Below are 6309 nucleotides of genomic sequence, written 5' to 3' on the forward strand. Positions count from 1 at the left end.
AAAAAGAAATTGTAGTTTGAAAAAATGCCTGTTTTTAGAGGTTACAGAATATGTTCTTAAGTTTGCTGATACCAATATGACGGTTGACAGTTGCTTGCTTCTTTGTTCTCACTAGAGAGTAGGGAGTTTTTTTAGGGGTTGAAAATTATGATATTAAAGCTACTAAAATGGGAAGGGAACCATTTTGGTGTTTAAAACATGTACGAGATACATCACATTACCAGCTAAAGAAGGTATAAGGCTGGAATATTTTTGTTGAGGGAAAAATATGATGATGATAATTTTGTCCTACAAGTTGGTGGTTGTTTCTGGATGGGAAAAGTAAGGGAAGAATTAATACAAATCCAGGAAGTGATAAAAAGGGTTGTGAAAAAAAGTACCTCAAGAAAAGAGCTTTTTCTGTGTTGTTAAGACTGCTCTCCATTATAGCATGGAAATGGTTTACTCCCAAGTCAGGGAATTTAAAATTAATAAACAGTAGCTGTAAATTAAAAAATCAGGGCCGTGGGAAATCCAAGAGGGCCACTCAGCTTCTCCTGGCTCCCCGACAAACCTCATCTTCACCTGAGGGGTTATAGCTTTTCATCCTGCAGGGCCGATCCTGCCACAGTGGGGTCTCACACTTGGAGTATAGTTTCCACAAGTTCCAGTGACCAACACACTCACTTCACAGGACAGATCATACAGTCCTTAAAAACATCACAAACTTTTTGAAATGATCAGTCAGTAGCGTTCTCAGTCATCAGGCAAGGTCACAAAACGAGTGGGAAAACTGGACTCAAACAGAACCAAGATTAATTATATGAGATTAAGTCAGCTGCTCAATATGGTGGTGATTTTTACGACTTGTCTGACCTAATTCTGGCTAGTAATCTTTGTTTTTCAGATATGGAAAAGCTCCTTTTTTTCTTGTGATTTACAACAATATGGTAATTTACACCTATAGGTAAAATTAAAATATTTTTGTTTTGTCTCTACCTGGTTTCTCCAGAAACTGGAGGACCTCTTAGGTTCCAAGCAACCTTATCAGGTGAATGGAAAAGACTCCCTTGTCATGTGTAGGAATGTAGAGATTATTGGGACCTGGAAAAAAGAACAAATGTATTCAGTCTATAGATATCACAGGTAGAATCTGAAGGCAAGCTACTGGCATGGTTTTCCTGGCCTTGAGAGGCCTTCAGAAGTTCAGTGAGAGATTCCTACTGAAAAGTTCCAGTGCAGCCAATTTTAAAGAGCCTAGGGACTTACCTGGTGGTCTGGTGGTTAAGACTGTGTGCTTCCAACGCAGGAAGCATGGGTTCAGTCCCTGGTCAGGGGACTAAGATGTCACAAGCCACAATGTGGCATAATACATAAATACAAGCCTATATAAACAGTTCAGTTTGTATAAGTAATCAGGCCAAGGTTAAAGAAACCAGACTTACTTTGAACAAGTCAGCCTTAATTAGTTTGGGTTTAGTTAAAAGATAATCTAGAGAGAAAAAGATTATATTTCAGTTGTATACATGTGTTGATATTGCAGTTCTGTGTTTACTGAGGCTTTGTATTTATTATCTACATCCAAAATGGCTCTTTATTGCTATGTTATATTAGTACACAGTTCATTGGAACTAGTAAAAGGGTGTTTTAAGCTTGTTTCCAAAGCCAGTCACAGTCCCCTCTCTCTGGATGAAGATCAGATGCCGTGTGACCTACAGCTCAGGGATTATGTGCACTGGAAAAGACCCGACTGAAAGGACTAGGCCCAAGCAAAGGACCCCGATCAGGCACTCTTAACTAGCGTATACAACAGAAACGAAGGAAGCTGACTTGAGTTTGTACTTTGCACTTAAGAAGGGCCTCTCCACTTGACTATAGAAAAGCTTGCTGACCCCAAATGACACCCACACCAAGGTGAAAAGAGGACAACAGCGGTGGAAAAACAGCTGACCTAAACATCTGAACCAGGCCTGTAAGAACCATCCAGCTCACTCAGTCGCACTGTTCACCAAATGTCTGTCTCCCTATCAAAATGGAAAGTGACTGTTTTACTTCTGACCCCAATATTCAGGATGGAAAAACACTCTCTAGTGAAGATGCCGCAGAGTATAACTGTTCATGACGTGCCAGTGCTTGTTTTCTGTGTATTGCCAAAAGCATGCGTGCACTGCCTGTGTGACAATTAAGTGCAAGTGATAAACTGGATAGCCTACAGAGCATTTCCCAATAGCATAGCTCTGAGCTTGTTTGTGATATCTGATTTGTTCTCCCCCAAAGTGGAGAACTAGGCAGGGAAAAAAAAAAAAAGAGGCTTAGCACCAAGGGACATAAAGGGACCCAGAGCAGGCAACTGAGCCAGCCTGGCAGCGTTGGAGAAATGTATTGATTTATCAGTGGTGTTTATGGAAACATCTGCAATTGAATGGGGAACATGGTGAAAGACATTTTCATATGTTGAGGTATGGGGAAATCATTCTGGCTTGCACAGGATTGAATTTGAACTTTGGGCTGATGAAGACAGCCTGTTTGTGGCCTGTTAAATATGCGTTGTACATCTGCTTTAGCCATTTAAAAAACTTACATTAAAAAATTAAAATGAAATAACTGTGGTTCAGACATCCAAAGTGGGAACTAGGTGGCCATAATGGACATGGGTTCAGACACGTTTCTATACTCCCGGAAACTTTATCAGACTTAAGGATATCATCAGCCATTTTCAAAACAATATATCCATTGCCAAATACAACCTTATGGTCTCAAAGTCTTAGAATCATGAAACCTTGCTCCTACTTTAAAAACAGTAATAACAAAGGAGAAAGCTCAAGCTGCTGTGTGTGCAAGCTACCGTGTGTGTTGTGCTCAGTTGTGTCCCACTCTTTGCAACCCCTCGGATGGTAACCTGCCAGGTTCCTCTGTCCATGGAATTTTCCAGGCAAGAATACTGTGGTGGGTTGCCATTTCTTTCCCCAGGAGATCTTCGAACCTGTAGCTCCTGCATTAGCAGTCTTTACTGCTGCGCCACCTGGGAAGCCCCAGCTCAAGCTATAGCCTCCTAGGAAAAGGCGACTCGGTTACTAAAATAGGTAAAAAGGAAACACTTCAAAAATTACTTTCTTGTTTGACAACTAAAATAGGAGGGCTCTTTTGAAAAACACTGCAGAGGTGTATTTTAACCATTGCCTTCATGGTATTGTTGTAGTCATCCAGTCGCTAAGTCATGTCCGAGTCTCTGTGACCCCATCAGCTGCAGCATGCCAGACTCCTCTGTCTTTCACCGTCTCTTGGAATTTGCTTAAATTCACGTCCACTGAACCAGTGATATTCTCTAACCATCTAATTTTCTGTTGATCTCTTCTCCTTTTGCCTTCAATCTTTGCCAGCATCAGGGTCTTTTCCAGTGAATCAGCTCTATGCATCAGGTCCTTCCAATGAATACTCAGGGTTGATTTCTTATAGGACTGACTGGTTTGATTGCCTTGCATTTCAAGGAACTCTCAAGAGTCTTCTCCAGCACCACAGTTCGAAAGCATCAGTTCTTCGGTGCTTGGCCTTCTTTATGGTCTCACTCTCACATCGTACGTGACTACCGGAAAAATCGTAGCTTTGACTATATGGACCTTTGTCAGCAAAGTGATATCTCTGGTTTTTCAGTATGCTATCTAGGTTTGTCATAGCTTACCTTCCAAGGAGCAAACATCTTTTAATTTCATGGCTGCAGTCACTGTCTGCAGTGATCTTCATTGTAATACATCCAGTACTTTCCAAATGCTTTTCTAGGTGCTATGGCAAAGCAATTTAAAAGAGAGGTAATGTTTTATTAACACAAAATAGTGATGCTGAGCTTGGAAATCAAGATTATTTCCAACTCTGTGTCCATTCCCTATATTGGGAAGGATTATTCCCCTCTTCCAACAACACAAGAGAAGACTCTACACATGGACATCGCCAGATGGCCAACACTGAAATTAGAGTGATTATATTCTTTGCAGCCAAAGATGGAGAAGCTCTATATAGTCAGCAAAAACAAGACTGGGAGCTGACTGTGGCTCAGATCATGAACTCCTTATTGCCAAATTCAGACTGAAGTTGAAGAAAGTGGGGAAAACCACTAGACCATTCAGGTATGACCTAAATCAAATCCCTTATGACTATACAGTGAAGTGAAAAATAGATTTAAGGGACTAGATCTGATAGATAGACAGAGTGCCTGATGAACTATGGACGGAGGTTCGTGACATTGTACAAGAGACAGGAATCAAGACAGCCCCCAAGAAAAAGAAATGCAAAAAAGCAAAATGGCTGTCTGAGAAGGCCTTACAAATAGCTGTGAAAAGAAGAAAAGCAAAAAGCAAAGGAGAAAAGGAAAGATATACCCATTTGAATGCAGAGTTCCAAAGAATAGCCAGGAGAGATAAGAAAGCCTTCCTCAGCGATCAGTGAATTCTCCAAGCCAGGCTTTAGCAATACGTGAACGGTGAACTTCCAGATATTCAAGCTGATTTTAGAAAAGGCAGAGGAATCAGAGATCAAATTGCCAACATCCACTGGATCATCGAAAAAACAAGAGAGTTCCAGAGAAACATCTATTTCTGCTTTATTGACTATGTCAAAGCCTTTGACTGTGTGGATCACAATAAACTGGAAAATTCTGAAAGAGATAGGAATACCAGACTACCTGACCTTCCTGTTGAGAAACCTGTATGCAGGTCAGGAAGCAACAGTTAGAACTGGACATGGAACAACAGAGTGGTTCCAAATAAGAAAAGGAGCATGTCAAGGCTCTGTATTGTCACCCTGCTTATTTAACTTATATGCAGAGTACATCATGAGAGATGCTGGGCTGGAGGAAGCACAAGTTGGAATCAAGATTGACGGGAGAAATATCAATAACCTCAGATATGCAGATGACACCACCCTTATGGCAGAAAGTGAAGAGGAGCTAAAAAGCCTCTTGATGAAAGTGAAAGAGGAGAGTGAAAAAGTTGGCTTAAAGCTCAACATTCAGAAAACGAAGATCATGGCATCCGGTCCCATCACTTCATGGGAAATAAGTGGGGAAACAGTGCCAGACTTTATTTTTTTGGGCTCCAAAATCACTGCAGATGGTGACTGCAGCTATGAAATTAAAAGACGCTTACTCCTTGGAAGGAAAGTTATGACCAACCTAGGTAGCATATTAAAAAGCAGAAACATTACTTTGCCAACAAAAGTCCACTACTCAAGGCTATGGTTTTTCCAGTGGTTGTGTATAGATGTGAGAGTTGGACTGTGAAGAAAGCTGAGCGCTGAAGAATTGATGCTTTTGAACTGTGGTGTTGGAGAAGACACTCGAGAGTCCCTTGGACTGCAAGGAGATCCAACCAGTCCATCCTAAAGGAGATCAGTCCTGAGTGTTCATTGGAAGGACTAATGTTGAAGCTTAAACTCCAATACTTTGGCCACCTGATGCAAAGAACTGACTCACTGGAAAAGACCCTGATGCTGGGAAAGATTGAAGGTGGGAGGAGAAGGGGACGACAGAAGATGAGATGGTTGGATGCTAACTAATCCGAGACTTGTCTGTGAGCTGTTCACGCCTGCTCCGTGGACGGTATAAAACTCCCTGCCCCCTCCAGTGTAGATCATACGGTCTTGAGGACATGAGCCCACTGTGGCCCCCTTAGCCTGGCAAAGCAATAAACGCTGCTCCTTTGTGCCTCACCCAATACTCTTGTCTTCTCTTTTCCATTCCATATGAGTGAGTGGATGCTAGGTTTCAACAACAGTATGTTCATTTAGAAATTGTCTAAGTCGCGGCAAAAGCATGATTTCTCTGTTTCCTGGTTAAGTAATAGTTTGTACATACATGTAATTTTTTTTTTCTGTGGAAGGACAGTTCATTTACATTGTTGTGTTTGAGTGGAAACAACTTGATTCAGTTATGTATACACGTGTTTCTTTTTTCGATTGTACTCCCATATGGCTTAGGACAGAGTGTTGAGTAGAAGTTCCTGTCCTGCCCAGTAATGCCTGATTCATTATCCATTCTGTCATCTATACATACATTCATGTATATGTATTAATGTATAGTATATATATGACACTAATATGTGTGTTTTAATCCCAACCTAGTAAGTTCTCTCTATCCAGATATGTATTGGTCTGTCTCTATTTACATCTGTATCTGAGTCGCTGTCTATAGATTTATCTATATATCTGTATTTATATCTCTGTATATTAGTACCTGTATCTTTCTACCCAACTGTGTTTCCAATTGTCCAGCTATCTGTTTATATCTTTCTATATAGATATCTATAGATCTATATCTCTGTGTTCAGCTATCAGCTTTTC

The sequence above is a fragment of the Ovis canadensis genome, chromosome 19, assembly GCF_042477335.2.
Source record: "Ovis canadensis isolate MfBH-ARS-UI-01 breed Bighorn chromosome 19, ARS-UI_OviCan_v2, whole genome shotgun sequence".
NCBI lineage: Eukaryota > Metazoa > Chordata > Mammalia > Artiodactyla > Bovidae > Ovis > Ovis canadensis.